The following is a 17,376-nucleotide window of genomic DNA, read 5'->3' as shown; positions in this document are numbered from 1 at the left end:
TGCTTAACCAATTTATGCCTAGCGTCTCATCAGGGTCTGCGCTGTTTGCTTACAGGAATTTCTGAAAGAAATATTCTAAATATAAAAATAACTATACTAGACATCCCTCGTTTTGGAAATAAATTGATCCAACTTAGAAGGATGTGAGAGTCCAATAGGCATAAATGGCTTAAAGATACAGAAGATCAGAACGCGGAAAAACCGTACCCAAAGCCATGACACACTTATCGTCCTTCATATCGTCTACTGATATCGCACTCGCTTCAACTTGAGTAAACAGTATGCCCTTATTTGCATGTTATTACCCAAAGTGATTATTATTATAAATTATTAATTTTAAGATGAGTTTACACTTGAGCCTATTCGTGAGAAATTCTCACTTTTGAATGTACCAAAGATGATTAAGTGGAATGTAAACTATAACATAGCCTTATATTTTTGTGCTTAATTTTGAACGGAACGATAAACATACCTTATTAATTGATATTTAATGAAGCTTTCATGTTCTGAATGGGATCCGTTGACAAAAGAAATTATTATACAATTGACTTGACACGCATGCGTCATTGCAAATAAAACGAATAATGTTTACTGCTTGCACGCTTTAGTTCTTTATGCTTGTGGAATGCTACCGTAATAGGATCGTTTTTATAACAAAAATAGTTGAAGTCATCTAGTTAACATCCGGCTTGTGAAAAACAATTACCTAAAACAGAGGGGTATTCACGTGATGGTCAATATGGCAACGTCCATAACGAAACAGACATTTTACGCCCTTTTATAACCTGCTTTAGTTTTATTATATGTTGTTTATGTCGCTAATTCTCCAGCGATATCAGTAATAAAGTTAATATAATTCATTTCGTATAAATATTCGCTCTATATCTCGACTTTGCTCGCTTCGAAATTTCTAAGCGGGCCGTGTCACAAAATTACAGCGCCCGCTAAGAAATATCGGTGTGAGTTAAGTCTACATATACAGCGAATGTAAATACGAAATAAACGCTATTAATTTTCCTGCTGATATTGCCAAACTGTAAGCGACATTAAAAAATAAACAAAGAAATAAAGTAATCTGTACCTGTCTCGGCATGGAGGTCTCTACACGTTAGTATCTTGGGAAGCACGTGATGACCTCCTCTGTAAAACCTTGTTATGACAAGACCATGGAAGTCAGTGGCCCATTGTTTTATAAGTGTACTCCGTTGCAAAATGACGTCGCCGTCTTTAATTAGAACGATACCCTATTGTAAGACTGAACGCTATATAATGTTTCAGCAAATAAAAATTGCGTTATAATGCTAAATTATCTAGCGCTGAAAAACATTGCTCATACAAATGTAAGTACTTTTTCAAATTAAATAGCTGCTTGTGTATATGTTTAAAAAAATAAATCAAGGAAACTGATGTTCATGATACAAAACGTGTTGAACGGCAATAATGTCGCATAATGAGACCTGAGTCGATTTAGATGTCGGTTTTCTGACAGTTAACCCATTTATGCCCAGTGGACTCCCCAATCCTTCTAAATTGGATCAATTTATTTCCAAAATTAGGGATGTCTAGTATATTTATTTCTTTATTTAGAATAGTTCTTACAGAATTTCCTTTAAGCAAACAGCGCAGACCCAAATGAGAGCGTCTCATCTGGATCTGCGCTGTTGGTCAAAGCCTTTTTTTCTAGACGCTAGGCATAAAAGGATTAAAGAGCCTTTACCTGTGCAATCATACGCATGACATACTAACTATATTACCCAATACATTGTATAAGTATAAAACGTTATTCCTCTATTTTGAGGTTTGAACAACTGGACATATAGAGACTTTACATGCTTACTAGTTAAATGCAGCTAAATTGTTTAACTTAAGTTCTCTGACCGCACAAACTCATATGACAATTCACGTTACGTCAGTGGATTGACCACACACTCGTTTATATAAGCTTCGTGCTTATTGCCTAAATATTTTTATATAAATTAATACCTAGACTGATCAGTATAGTATAGACTGCAATTTTTTTATTTTATGGCGATATCACATTTTATATATTCACTCTCGATATACATGTATGTTGCAAAAAATATTATCGATTTAAATGTATTAACAACATGCATGGTTGATTGTGAATATACTATTACTCGCACGATTATATATTACTTATAACGTTTAATCTTATTTATACAGCACAGCAGAGTGCCTGAAATGAAAATGATTGGACCCCCAAAATAGACTATTAGACATTCAACCAGTTGTTAAAATATATAATGTAGAACAATCAATCAATAAATACGCTTGATGGCGGGTATTCGGAGGTCTTTGATCAACAATTTCTTCATTAGCACAAATAACGTACTTAATAGAGGAAAAGGTTATGATAAGTTATACCCAAAGTTGTCGTCGCATTAGGAGAGAATGCTGATATAAATATCAGAGCTTCCCGCATGATCAGAATTCTACATCAACATATCCGTACATAAAAGCAATTTTGCTAATTCATATTTAATATAATACTATTCAAACGCCTCAAAGATCAATCATATGTCATTTTTGTCATATTTTGATTTTTTTGCCTGTGAAATTATTAAACGGAGAATTCTACTCATATCCATCAATGACAGAAAGTCGATATAACGCTCCATTTAAATAACCACTAGTCTCGCGACTATACGCAATTCGTTGAAAGAAAGCGTTCCATTTTAACCAATTTGTTTTGAGCATTTTCAAAATAAGGATTTTAAAAATCATGATAATTTCAGAACATTTAGATTCGAAAGTTGCGAAATCAGACTTACAACGCGAAAAAAACACAACACAATTCACAGGAGCGATGATAAGCAGCGATTGAATTCAATTAGACATCGCAAACTAAGATTTTGCATTGACGTGTTAATGATTCGTTAAAGAGAAACGACCTAAATAGGACAGAACAGGACAGAAAGTTTATTCATATAACTTAAACAATGCCAATTATTCGTTATATGCATGTATACAAAGTGACAATATAATTATCAGCAATAAGCACATGTATAGTAATGCGAAAGTGACCATAATATAACCTAATAAGGTTTTAAAATTGCACTTAGGCAATTATATTACCCTACGTTTGCATTCGACACATCAGTCATCATTTCACAAGCATTTTACACTTTAAGCTATTTTTACACTAGAAATGTACTGGTATGAAACCAAGGCAATTCTCGCGTTTATCGGTGCTATGCACTGAGCACGTAAAAGAACCAAGGGATCTTTTCGCAAAGAACTAGGGTATCTCACCCGAATTACTTGTATCTCAATACTGTCTTTTCATTATGCTGCCTCTTCAGCAAAAACCAAAAGGACCCCAATGGAAATACGTGCTTGCATGTTCATGGGTTATCCTTGACTGCAAGGTCAAAATAAAAATGAAAATATTGCGAGTTTTTTAGGACTTTTTTTAAGTTCAGTGTATGCATAAATGTATTCTTTTCTTAACAAAAAAATACATTTATGCATACAAAGTCGGTTAAAATCGAATTGTCAATATACATTTGTCTAATATCGGTATAAAGAGGACATACAATTACAAAAGATATTCTTCTTCGATATAATTTGAATTACATATATTGCAGTTGCGTTCGTTTTCAGGAATATGTATTTGTCTCACAGATTAAATTTTTAACGTGTGGGACAAAAGTCTGAATATTGATGTTTCTGTCTTGAATTAAAGTTTCGGATTATGTTAAGGTAATCAGATAATTGAAATTGATGTTTGAATTATTTGTGTAAAGTTAATGAACTTTTTACATTTAAATCATTTAGCCACAACCTATGTACATATCAATAAGTCTAGTTTGAAATAAAGTAATACATACATTTATATTTACTGATTCTGGATATATCCAAACATCTACAAAGCTGTATTTTGAAGCAAGTCATTTATTTCTCCCAGATTCGATTTTGAACACGTGGGACGAAAGTCTGAATCTTAATGTTGTTTTTTTCTCATTTCACAAGCATTTTTACAATTAACGCTACTTTCACACTAGAGATTTACTGGTATGAAACCAAGGTAATTCTCGCATTTATCGGTGCTATGCACTGAGCACGTAAAAGAACCAAGGGATCTTTTCGCAAAGAGCTAGTGTATCTCACCCGGATTACTTGTATCTCAATACTGTCTTTTCATCATGCTGTCTCTTCAGCAAAAACCAAAGGGACCCCAATGGAAATACGTGCTTGCATGTTCATGAGTTATCCTTGACTGCAAGGTCAAAATAAAAATAAAAATATTGCGAGTTTTTTTATATTTTTTTAGTTCTTAACAAAAGAATACATTTATGCATACAATGTCGGTTAAAATTGGATTGTCAATATACATTTGTCTAATATCGGTATAAAGAAAACATACAATTACAAAAGATATTCTTGTTCGATATAATTTGAATTACATATATTGTAGTTGCGTTCGTTTTTAGGAATATGTATTTGTCTCACAGATTAAATTTTTAACATGTGGGACGAAAGTCTGAATATTGATGTTTCTTTCTTGAATTAAAGTTTCGGATTATGTTAAGGTAATCAGTTAATTGAAATCGATGTTTCAATTATGTGTATAAAGTTAATGAACTTTTTACATTTAAATCATTCAGCCACAAACCTATGTACATATCAATAAGTCTAGTTTGAAATATAGGATTACATATATTTATATTACTGATTCTGGATACATAACTAAAGCCTAAATTGTCAATAAAGTCTTTGCTAGGTTTTGTCCAGCATAGTTTTGCATAAGTGTTAGCAAGCGTGTTATCTGTGATATTCATATCGTACATAGATCGTTTAAGTGAGTTTGGTAAATTAATAATTATGCACCAGATTAAAAGAGTCCTCTCTTTACATATAATAGATAATGGAAAACGCCCTAGTTCGCCTAAAACGGGTGCATTTGATGTCTGTTGGCGCACGCCTAATATGTATTTAGAAATTTTGAGATGTATTTTGTCAACCTCATTGTTTTCATAGATCCCCCAAACTTTGCAACCGTATGTAATTATAGGTACAACAATAGTGTCAAAAAGTAACAATTTTATTTTTACATCGAGTTTTACACTACGAAATATAGATAGAAAGGTGATAATATGCCTGTAAGGCTTGCTCATTCAGGGTTTTGACAGAGTATTGAATTTGATACCAAGGTAAGTTCATTTGTCAACAATTTGAATTATTTCATAATTCAATGACCATAGATAACTATTTTTAGTTTTCTTTTTTTTTTGGAATAAACATACTTAAGTCTTTTTAACATTTATTTTTATATCCCATTTTCGAGAGAAAGTATATATACATTTCAACTGGGCTTGTAAGCTGTAAGTATCGGTCGTAAATAACGCTATATCATCAGCAAATAATAGCAAATGTAAAGATAGTGTATCTATATCCTGACAAGTGAGCTTCTCAAAATCTAAACTATCAGTTATATCATTTATAAACGAAATAAATCGAAGAGGAGAAAAGGGCTCCCCTTGTTTGACCCCTAATGAAGTATCAAAGAATAGTGAGAAGGAATTGTCATCAGTGTCTTTAACACAGGATTTGACATTTTGATTGATTGACTTAATCATATTTAGCATCTTACAACTTACATCCGACTGAATTAATTTTACCCACAATCCTTTATGGATGACCGTGTCAAATGCTTTATCATAATCTATAAATGCGCTATAGAGTTTCATATTATTTTGCTAGGACGCTTTGGATTATAGGTGTAGTATGAAAACACAGTCTACCGTTCTACGGTTATCTCTGAATTAAAATTTAGCATCATTCAATATTTTTTCACTTTAATGCGATAACGACGGATTGATGAAAATATGTTAGACCTTTTATTTACCAATGTGATGCCTCTATAGTTAGAAGGATTATTCTGTTCCCCCTTTTTATAGATTGGAACAATTGCGCCTTATGTTTAAGACTCTGGATAAATTCATGTGTAAAAAAACATAATTGAAAATAAGTTCAAGATTTGATGAAATAAAATCCTTGCAGTCAATGAAAAAATCTGCAACAGTAGCATAATAGCACCCACCATGCTTTGAATCCGAACTGCGCGTCTGTGAGCGTATCGTTTATACTATCCCACTTTTATGCCGTGCCGTTCGCTTATTACTAATCTAAACAATTTGGCGAGACAGCTCACTAACGTTATGCCTCGATAGTTGTTTGGGTCGAATAAGTTACCTTTTTTGAAAATAGGTATAATTACTCCCTTTGACCAAGATTTGAGAAATGAGTGCTTTTCAAGAATTTAGTAAAATAATATTTCCATTGTTGTATCAAGGACATCCTGTCCCGCTTTAAAATAATATGATCAATTGAATGAGTTTCATTTATTCCCAATAATTGTTTTCCCTGTCGTATTTCTATCCTCTGTAAATAAACTATCCCACTATTCAAATGTCTTTGACGTCATGGTATTTGTTGTGACGTGTTACGTATTCGTTAATAACTTCTTCTTTTTGAATTATATTTGAAGAAGATACATTTTAAAATTTTCAAAAAGGCATCTACGTCAATATTATCACCCGTGTTATTAACTTATTTCTTTCTAAAGTTTCTTATTTTGAAATCGTATTACATTCTTTGTAAGATAATCATTCCTGTAAAAATTGCGTTTACATTGTCTGCACTGATACTTATAATCTTGTTTCGCTATAAGCATCACATGTCAACTATGACCACCTGTTTACAAGTTGTACCGTTTTATCTTCTCAATATTTATATTTCGTTTTTGTTTACATACCATATCAAACCATTTATTACTTGAGTTTGAAAACTGCAAGTATTTATGCCGTTTTTAGCCTCCTTTCATTATAAGTTCCCGTTAATATTCAAAAACCATGCGAAACGATCGACCATTTCATCCGTATTTAAGTTATTTTCTTTGCATTGATATAAGTCCTAGCATAACCGGATATATCATGTAGTTATTTTCCATAAATACTGAACGATATATTTATTATCCCATTTAAAGTAGTAGCTTTTAGCGTTTTATATCATGGATGAATATTTTTGTATTTGTTTGTAAATCAAAAGTAATTGGTGAAAATTCGTTAGTCTTGAACGCAGCAATTCCTTATATGGTCAAACTAAGTGTAACTGGCTAACAAATAATCAACAACCCTTTCGCCAGTATGCGTGAAACACGTGAATTTACCAACACTCGTATCGCTTCCTATTCGATCGTTACATATTCGCAAATCACGAGCTTGGCATAACTCAAGTAATCTGTCGCAAAATGCGTTAGTTCTATTATCATTAGATACTCGAGGAATGTAAAGATCAATTTTGGAATGTTGATTGGGATACATGTTAATCATAACGTACGCAGTCCGAAGACCGAAATTGTTTTTAAAAACGTGATAAATCGTCTCAGTCTTATGCGCATTTCCGATTCGCATGCTGCTTACACGTGGAGTGAGTTCATGGTCTCGTTAACACGAGTGGATGTTCACAGGTGTTTCCTATCGAATGGGCGACGATCTCTTTACACACACACTCAAACTCGGCGCCCTTTTACATTCGATAACCAAAGTAAACACTTGAAAATAGCTTTAGAGATTCACGTTAAAGATTACGTAATGTATTCATTGTGTTTGTTTTTTCTTGGGAGTGTTGAGAGGACGCTTCTCAAGAAATGTGTCTTTTTATCACCGGGCTAAATTGCCAACCTAAAGTGTCTGTGTATATACCTTGAATATGTTCAAGTGGAAGGGAGACAAACAGAATATATATATATTTACCATTGAATCTGTGTCATCACCCCGTGGAAAAATGTCTTAACTTTTGTTATAAGATGAATTATTATACAAAAAATATTACGAATTTTACGAATAAGCTTTCATTATTCGCATCAACAAATGCCTTTTATAAGATAGGTTTTGTGCTATTTTTTTCTGACATTATGCATTCGAACTGGTAAAAGCACAGGACCCACCGCATGTATGCTGACAACCAATCAAATAAATTGTTCAATAAACTATTAATGTTAGCTATAAAAGCCAAACAAGTATTTGATGGTTAATAAAGCCAAACAAATTATTTTGAATTTGAATGACCTGAATTATATGTCTGGTATTAAAATGGTTTTCTGGGCGCACATTTAATTTTAGCTGCACAATCATAGTGATATTGGTTGTCAGTATAAACGCGGTGTGTCATGTGTATTTACTTATAATTGGTAATAGTATTCAATTGTTTTCCTTGCACATTTGCCATGTATGTTTGTTGTTATCAGAGAGGAGATGAAAGAATCAAATAAAGCAACTTTTAGAAACCTGAAATGATGTCTTGATAAATGAACAGTTAACTAAAATAGATAATAAAATGTTCAAACAATTCACGGGGTAATTTCCTTCAAAACAACTTATTGTAATTTTATGTAAAACGGAAGAAACAAACATCGTTGTGTTAATCTGGTTATGTGTTATGAAGCAACTGTTTTATGAACATGCATCATCCGATTAAATATGCATTTATATCATGTTATAAAATAGACTAAAACACCATTTAACATTTTCAAATACATTTAACTAACGCTTACATGATTGACTGTATGTCTATAAACATTATTCATTTGTGTTTTTACTTAACATGTCTTATCATTATTGTTGTTAGTATTATATAGATCTACCATGCCACTACTTATGATTACTTCATGTATGTTTGTATTTTGGGCTGGAGGCCTTACATTACAAATAAACCTATTGTCAATTTTCAATTAATGTTGACACTTTGTTTTGATTATGCAAAAATAAGATTGTACTTGTTTGTATAATTTTATAGATAGAACGGCTTTTCATAAACGTCTTTGAATAAAGTAGTGTGCCTGTAATTATGATTGTAATATTTTACTTGCTGCATACCAGCATCATCCGTGTATGTCCAATGGCATTTATGAACCTTTTACACGGATTTGCATGCCATTAATGCACCTTTTACACAGATTTGCACTATTAATAATGGCTCACATCTATCGACTTATCCTTGTCAAGGCGGAAAAACAACTAACAAAATCAATTATGATATTCTTTTGTTCATTCTTTGTCTTTTATTGATAAACAATGGTATCTACAAAATGGCAATAATCGAACAGACAGAAAAAATGTTTCACCTAACACTAAAGGTTTGTTAAAAGAGACAAGATATCGAACTTCGAAAGTATGACTTATTAAAAACTTATGTTAAATAACAGATAAACAATTTTGGAATAATACACAAATTGTTAAGAATATATCATGTAACAAAATCCTAATATGCTATTTTACCCATCCCACAAGTTAAAAAATCAAAAGCGCCTAAAAGTCTTCTAGAGACAATTGCTTGATTGCAAATACACAATTGTTAATGTAATTGCGGTTAAAGAGCATACAGTACATGACAGTTCTAGATTATTTGTACATAATTCATTCACCGAATAATGTTTTTTTGTTTTTCGTTCAATGTTTACCTTACACCGGATGTCATCAGCTTTTTTTAGTGCCGACGGTTATGGGTTTTATAATGAAATATAGCCCCACCTGCCAAACAACACGCCGTTTTGTAAGTTTAACAAGTAAGCTCACTTAAACAGTAAGCCTCTTATTATAACTAATGTTATTATTATTATTATTATTATTATTGTTATTATTGTTATCATTTTCATAACTATTATTATTATTATTATTATTATTATTATTATTATTATTATTATTATTATATGTTTTTATTATAATTTTGTATCATTAATTATTATTATTATTTTAATTGCGAACAAAACGTTGTTTTTACCAGCCAGATCGGCAGATTGTTAAAAGAAAACGTATTGCTAAAAATATATTTTTTAACAAAGATAGTTAATCAATGTCAATTTAAAGTAAATCCGGATATCCCACCCAAAGAAATGTTGGAAAACGCAGACAAATATAGGCTTAATAAAACGTCTGAAACTAATGATGTAAATATGGAAGATCAGTAGTAGTACAAGAATGAAGTCTTTATATCAGAATGTAAAATCATGTGTAAAAAACATAAAGAAATGTCTTATTCAGAGATTTTTGATAGGAGTAGGAGTAACACGGGGTGGGACATTATCGCCTTTACTATATATGTTATTCATTAATGACAGTAATTCATTAATGATTGTATTAATATAAATGACTTAAACGAAATCGATACTCGTTGTATTACACGAACACTATAATATCTACAATCATAATAATACTAATAACACGAATCTCGGTGTGCATTTGTAAAACAGGAACTACTGGAAGATAAACTAGGGCTTATAATATTTAACAATAATGTTTACTGACAACTGGAACTATTCTTATGAAATCAACCATAGAATAAAAGACCAGTTTCTACAAAATTTGCACGATAATATTCATAAGCAACCGTAACTAGAATACTATGGCATGTTTCCGATTGAAATCGCGCATACAAATATTTACATTGCATTATTAATATGAAATAAAAACAACAACAAGAACTACAGAATTTTAAATATAATGGGATATATACAGATTAACACGCCCATGTAAACTATGTAACGCAAACACGGTTGAATCCGATTATCACATTTTCTTACTTGCTCTATCTATACAGATCTACAGACCAAATAGTTTATTCGATCCAACATGACAAACTTAGTTTAATGTAAAAGTGTACTATCTTGTCTAAATACTTCACAGGCCCGTACCCAGGGGGTGGGCCCAGGGGCACGGGCCCTCCCAGCTGGCTGTTGAGTTATGTTTGTTTTTAATAATGGGCCTACTGCAAATTGTTCTCTCCTGAAACACAGTACACTTTCACTCAATACAAAAGAGCAGACGTATTTTCTTGTCCCTGTTAAACAAAAGGATTAGCGCTAATTTACTCGCCGGTGGAGATAAGCCCTTAGGCAATGTTTTCTTATCTCCTGGTACCCACATCCCCGATCAGTCAATTACCCCTTGGGATCTTAAATGCTTGATTAAACAGGTCTTTTGATTGACCAAGGATAGAGAAGCAGCGAATCGACCAGTCGCCAAATTATCGATCGCTCCGCCCACATAGTCACGTGGTCTAGTGATTAGAAAACTCCGACAAGCAGATCGCAATTGTAGCGGATTACGTGAGGGAAATTCTATATTTATAATGATGTATTATGCTCTTTTCTATAATATAAATTATTGAAGCCTGCAGTAATGCTATTATTATAATTGCTTAAGCGTTTATTCCATTTTGAAATGCTGTTGTAAAACTAAGACAGATTTTAACAAACCCTTTGGATAAATACAAGTTAAACCCAATCACAATCGATTTTGTTAACAATTAATCCACCGATACTTTAATACCTAGGTCAAACCTAGGTCAAACAAATTACATTTCATAAGATCGGACCACTCTATTGAAGTCATACCATTAATACCAGTGTTATAATAACTCAACTATGTTAAATAATAGGATAAATAATTTTATTATGAGAACGGCAAAATGTGAAGAGATTTCTCGCCGTATAGAAAAAGTTTTGATTGAGAATCTAAACATTTGCCGTCTGCGGCGTCTATTAAAAAAAGTTTGTAATCGGTATGGTCATGATTTTAATTAAATGAAACTAATTGAACATTGGCATACAACATGTGAAAATGCTCATTCAGTCACGGTAAACTATTACTATCAATTCCGAACATTGAGCTCAACTGATAATGCATATATTTGATGCTTCTCTGCTACAACAACGCGCGGAAACAACGTGAACATGTGCAATGTCAAGTCCATACTTTATTATTTATTTTTTTGCACAAAAATGGAATCTACAGTTCGCGGACGGTAACTTACTTATGACTCATATGTCACTTGTTATGTGATTAACCAATAAAGATTTGTTTCTCAGAGCGCGATTCACATATTACTTCATCCGTCATCTGAAGCAAAATACAAAATAACATAAGTAAAATACATAGATTAAGTATGATGAAAATAAGGTGATGACAGAAGTTAACAAAGAATATAATGATAAGAAGCATACTTCAATTGATAATGACATTGCTCATTCATCAAATATTGCGATAAGGATAGAAGTAAACACATGAAGTATCCATTTAACATTGATATTTATTACAATCCATCAAATCCTACGATAGAAATTATTGTACATAAATACATTTATTTGTTTCTAAATTATTTCGTTAACAATTTGGATTGTTCATTCGTTCGTCCGTCGACTCGACTAGGACCACTCAAGTCATCTTTGAGTCTGGGACTGGCTTTGTCTGTGTGTGCGCAAATGGCTGCTGAGGCCGATCCTGGCACGGAATATTCTTGTACAAAGGGGAGGAGTGGGACGTCTCCAGTTGGGCTTGCAACACGGGCCTTTCGGGCTTGCCTCTTCTCTGCCGCAGTTGTTCTGTTAGCCTCATACGTCTTGGCGCCATTGCCACATGGAAGAGCACCAGGTGGTGCGATAAATTGCGAATTGTTCTTACGGTAAGTGTCTGGGTTGATTGCAAACTGGAACAGACGAAAGTCCCAATGGGGGCACTTTTCCGCCATTTAAATTATTGTGAGGGGGCAGATATCCGCCTACTAAATTCGGACATGGGGCACTTATCCGCCCCTCTAGATTTGCTTGGAGGGCACCTCTCCGCCCCCTTAAAATTAGGGGGCACCTCTCCGGGGAGCACCTCTCCGAGGGGGCGCCTCTCCGGATACCAAAAATCTGCTCAATATCTGAAAGCGTTGCTTAAAAAACCTCCGGAAAACGGTTATTATAGAGAAAATTCCAAACAAATGTCGGAGTTGTAGACGATTGTGATGGTTAATCTGTGTTGATGAAGGTGAAAGTGAAAATGTGTAGTAGATGATAAACATTTTATTACGAATTTATTATGAAACTTTAGAGGAAATTTGAATTCAAAGAGAAAATAATATTATGGTTATATGTCAGTCATACGTTATTATACATTTCTTAATAAAGTTGTTTGATTTTTAAATTTTGCTTTCCTTCTTCATCAAACATCACACATTTCTGAAATACAAAGCTTTAAACATCGGTGTGAATTTCACACCAATCTGTAAAGCTTTAGACTTCAGAAAGTTGATGATTTACATGTTATATTCCATAAATTTATATCACGAAATAAGTTTTTTAAAGCATAAAAATTCACCTTAAAAAAGTGCCAAATTAAGAAAAACTTGAAATCCGGAAGGGGAGGCCCCTCCCGCACCCTCCCCGCTTTGGCCCCCCCCCCCCAGTCAAAATATCCTGCATACGGCCCTGCTTCATTACTTTTCAATGATGCCATATTCATTATTGATGCAATGAATGTCCTTGGGGGAGGAAAAGAAGTAATTGCTGTTTCATAAAATTAATAGTCTATGAAACCATTAATATATGGGATATTTATTACTTGTACATTATGCTGAAACACTTTTCAGCGTAAGTTTTTTCATTATCCTGTGTGTTTTTTTGTATTGTACTGATGCACTTTGAATATAATTTGTTAAGTTTTACGTAAATGGTCAAAGGTACTTTGCCGACAATCCAATAAACAACTTTAAACCTGTGTGGCCCACAAAGCAAATATACACGCTCCTAATCCACAAAGAGCCATATGCACGATTCTCGTCCAAAAAGAGCCATATAGACGCTCCTCGTCCACAAAGAGCCATATACATGCTCCTCTTCCACAAAGAGTCATATAGACGCTCCTCTTCCACAAAGAGCCATATAGACGCTCCTCTTCCACAAAGAGCCATATAGACGCTCCACTTCCACAAAGAGCCATATACACACTCCTCGTCCACAAAGAGCCATATACACACTCCTCGTCCACAAAGAGCCATATGCATGCTCCTTGTCCACAAAGAGCTATATACATGCTCCTCTTCCACAAAGAGCCATATACATGCTTCTCTTCCACAAAGAGCCATATACACACTCCTCGTTCACAAAGAGCCATATACACGCTCCTTTTCCACAAAGAGATATATACATGCTCCTCGTCCACAAAGAGATATATACATGCTCCTCTTCCACAAAGAGCCATTTACATGCTCCTCGTCCACAAAGAGATTTAAACATGCTCCTCCTCCACAAAGAGCCATATACATGTTCCTCGTCCACAAAGAGATATATACATGCTCCTCCTCCACAAAGAGCCATATACATGCTCCTCGTCCACAATGAGATAAATACATGCTCCTCTTCTACAAAGAGCCATATACATGCTCCTCTTCCACAAAGAGCCATATACATGCTCCTCTTCCACAAAGAGCCATATACATGCTTCTCTTCCACAAAGAGCCATATACACACTCCTCGTTCACAAAGAGCCATATACACGCTCCTTTTCCACAAAGAGATATATACATGCTCCTCGTCCACAAAGAGATATATACATGCTCCTCTTCCACAAAGAGCCATTTACATGCTCCTCGTCCACAAAGAGATTTAAACATGCTCCTCCTCCACAAAGAGCCATATACATGTTCCTCATCCACAAAGAGATATATACATGCTCCTCCTCCACAAAGAGCCATATACATGCTCCTCGTCCACAATGAGATAAATACATGCTCCTCTTCTACAAAGAGCCATATACATGCTCCTCTTCCACAAAGAGCCATATACATGCTCCTCTTTCACAAAGAGCCATAAACAAGCTCCTCGGCCACAAAATAACGTTAACTAATTCTCGACTAATCTTACTACGTGGTATTTAATTCAATGCGTTTAAAACGTGTTTTTTGACCATTTGACACTTTTATATTGATAGCACAAAACTAAATTTTAATGATAGAGATTTAAGTGAATTAATATTTAAGATAATGTTATTTAGCTCTGAGAGTGTTCCTAGCAAAATTTACTTAACTTCAACCCAAATAATATCCTGTATGTACCATGTGTATGTTTCGGCTGATAACTGAATTTTAAGAAGCCATTTCACGCAGAAAATAAATCGTGACAAACTTGAAAATGAATGTGTAAAATCAGAACAAAAACTGTCGTGCATGCTAAGACGTTCATTTTTGATGAAAAAAATTATACATGCTTTAGCTGTTTATTTGTATGAAATTGTCGTCTCCAGTTCAAATTCAAAAGAGATAAAACAGTATCACATTGTTTGCGCATTTTTCACTTATTGGACGGCGTTTAGAAATCTAATTAAGAGCAGAAAGGACTGACTTCATTTGTGACGCTTCCGTAGTGTCATTGATTACAATTTTGCATGCCGCATTGTCATGTTTATTAGGCTTTTATAGATATGCATTTTTAGTAGTGGTGATATATGTTATTGTTAAACAATACAAGACTGAGACAAATTTATATGCTAATTAATTTTACTCCGTTTGTGTTAAAGATGTGTTATCATAGACTTCAGTTCGTGACATACAAAAGAAACAAAGAGAAAATAGACATTTATATATTTATCGAAGCAAAAAGTTAATTCAAATGTTTGTTTTGGATCGATGTATAATATGAAAAAAATAAAAATAGTTTGTTCCGCTTAAGTAACATGGTTAGGTTTCAAATGTTTATTTAAATTACAGTGAAATTACTGTTAGTGTTAACAAATTTTGTTTTAAATAAATATTGCCCAAAATTACAAGTTGCTTTAAAGTGTACACAACTATACAACTTTAATCAATATATAATAACTGTAATGTAAGTAGTAATTTAATACTCACAATACAGCAGTTGCTAGCCCGTGTTTTACAATGATAAGATAAGGATCATCACAATATGTTGCTAAACGAGGTATAGACGAGCATGTTTTGTTGTTGTTTGTTTGTTGTTGTTTTTGTATAGACGAACATGTTTTGTTGTTGTTTGTTTGTTGTTGTTTTTTTGCTGTTTTTTTGTGGGGGGTCAAAATAAACAATATTAAACTAGGCCTTTAAGACGCATACAAATGCAAACTCACAAATCGTCTGGTCTCGTCTCCGCTCAAAAGGATCCAATTGAGTAATGCAGATAAGGGTTCGGATACGCATGCGATGGCAGCTAGCACATCACACGATGGCCCCAATATTACTCTATCAAAATACAACATGTACAGAACTACACACAAACTTGTGTAGTTATTGCTGTTTTAGCAAATTATATTCCATAATATCGTATAAAACCAGCACGTAGGTATACATATATTAGAAAAACATATTGATTGAAATAAAATAGCTGAAAATGAACGTAAGGTGTAAAAGAATCAACAAGAGAATAGATTGTGGACAAGAATCAACAAGATATTAGATTGTGGACAAGTGGTGGGTGTTTGTTGAAGTTATAAACGGGCCTTTTCACAGATTTTGGACTGTTTTGGAGTTTGTCATTAAATGCTTTATATTGATAAATGTAAACATTAAATTTTAAAAGCTCCAGTAAAAAAAATCAAAAATAAAATTTTTAAAAGGATAAAAAAAGTAGCCCGCAGTAGGGCTCGAACCAGTGACCCCCAGAATCCTGAAGTAAAAACGCATTAGCCAACTGAGCTATCTTGCCAAGCTTACATAAAAAGAGTATTTTATACGTTATATAAGCAATCTTCGTAGTTTCACAAATTTAAACGACACCAACAGAACTCTCCAAATTATTCAATCGTTTCGCGTTGCAACGCTTTTTAATTTTTAGGTTTTTAAATCGGCAATAGATGCATATAATGGCTATATTAGGCCATGGCAAATGTTCAGTTATACTGTTTGCTCACAAATATCATAACTAAACCGAAAATTTGCGAATCTGAAACAACTTTTTTCAATTTTGTCAATTTACCAAACCGTGAAAAGTTCGTAAAAAGTAAGGAATCGACGTGGGATATTAATATGTGACCAGTGTTTTGAAATTAATTACTATACTAGTGAGTTTCGGTATATAATAGATACATCTTGCAGAAAACATTTCGAAAACAATAAACTTTTACACACAGCCTGCGTTCGTATGATGACCGAGGTCGAGTCGATTGTAACAAGGAAGGTATGGCACTTTTGGTTATTTTTCTGCTTCCGACTATAATCTTTTTTACAAAACATTTATTAGAGTTGTTATAATAGAAATATTACAAACGTAAATATCATGATTCGGGCAAAAATAAGAATATGTAAACAAGTAACTTTGTAATTAAGTAGTAATACAATCAGAATTGCATGATTACGTACACCTATACAACCTTCAATGTGGTTACTTCATTATTCTGAAAACTGCGTTTAAATTACAAACAAGGATGGCTTGTGAAAATAATGTTCCGCTACATCATGCAATGTATGAGTATTTGACTTCATATACAATCACTTACATGTTTCAAGTGTTAACGCTTCGTCATCAAAGAGACTGTAGACTAGCTATAAACAAATCAGGTAAACTAAATTGCAGTGAGGCTAGTA

The sequence above is a fragment of the Dreissena polymorpha genome, chromosome 1, assembly GCF_020536995.1.
Source record: "Dreissena polymorpha isolate Duluth1 chromosome 1, UMN_Dpol_1.0, whole genome shotgun sequence".
Taxonomy (NCBI): Eukaryota; Metazoa; Mollusca; class Bivalvia; order Myida; family Dreissenidae; genus Dreissena; species Dreissena polymorpha.
This window is presented reverse-complemented; position numbering follows the sequence as displayed.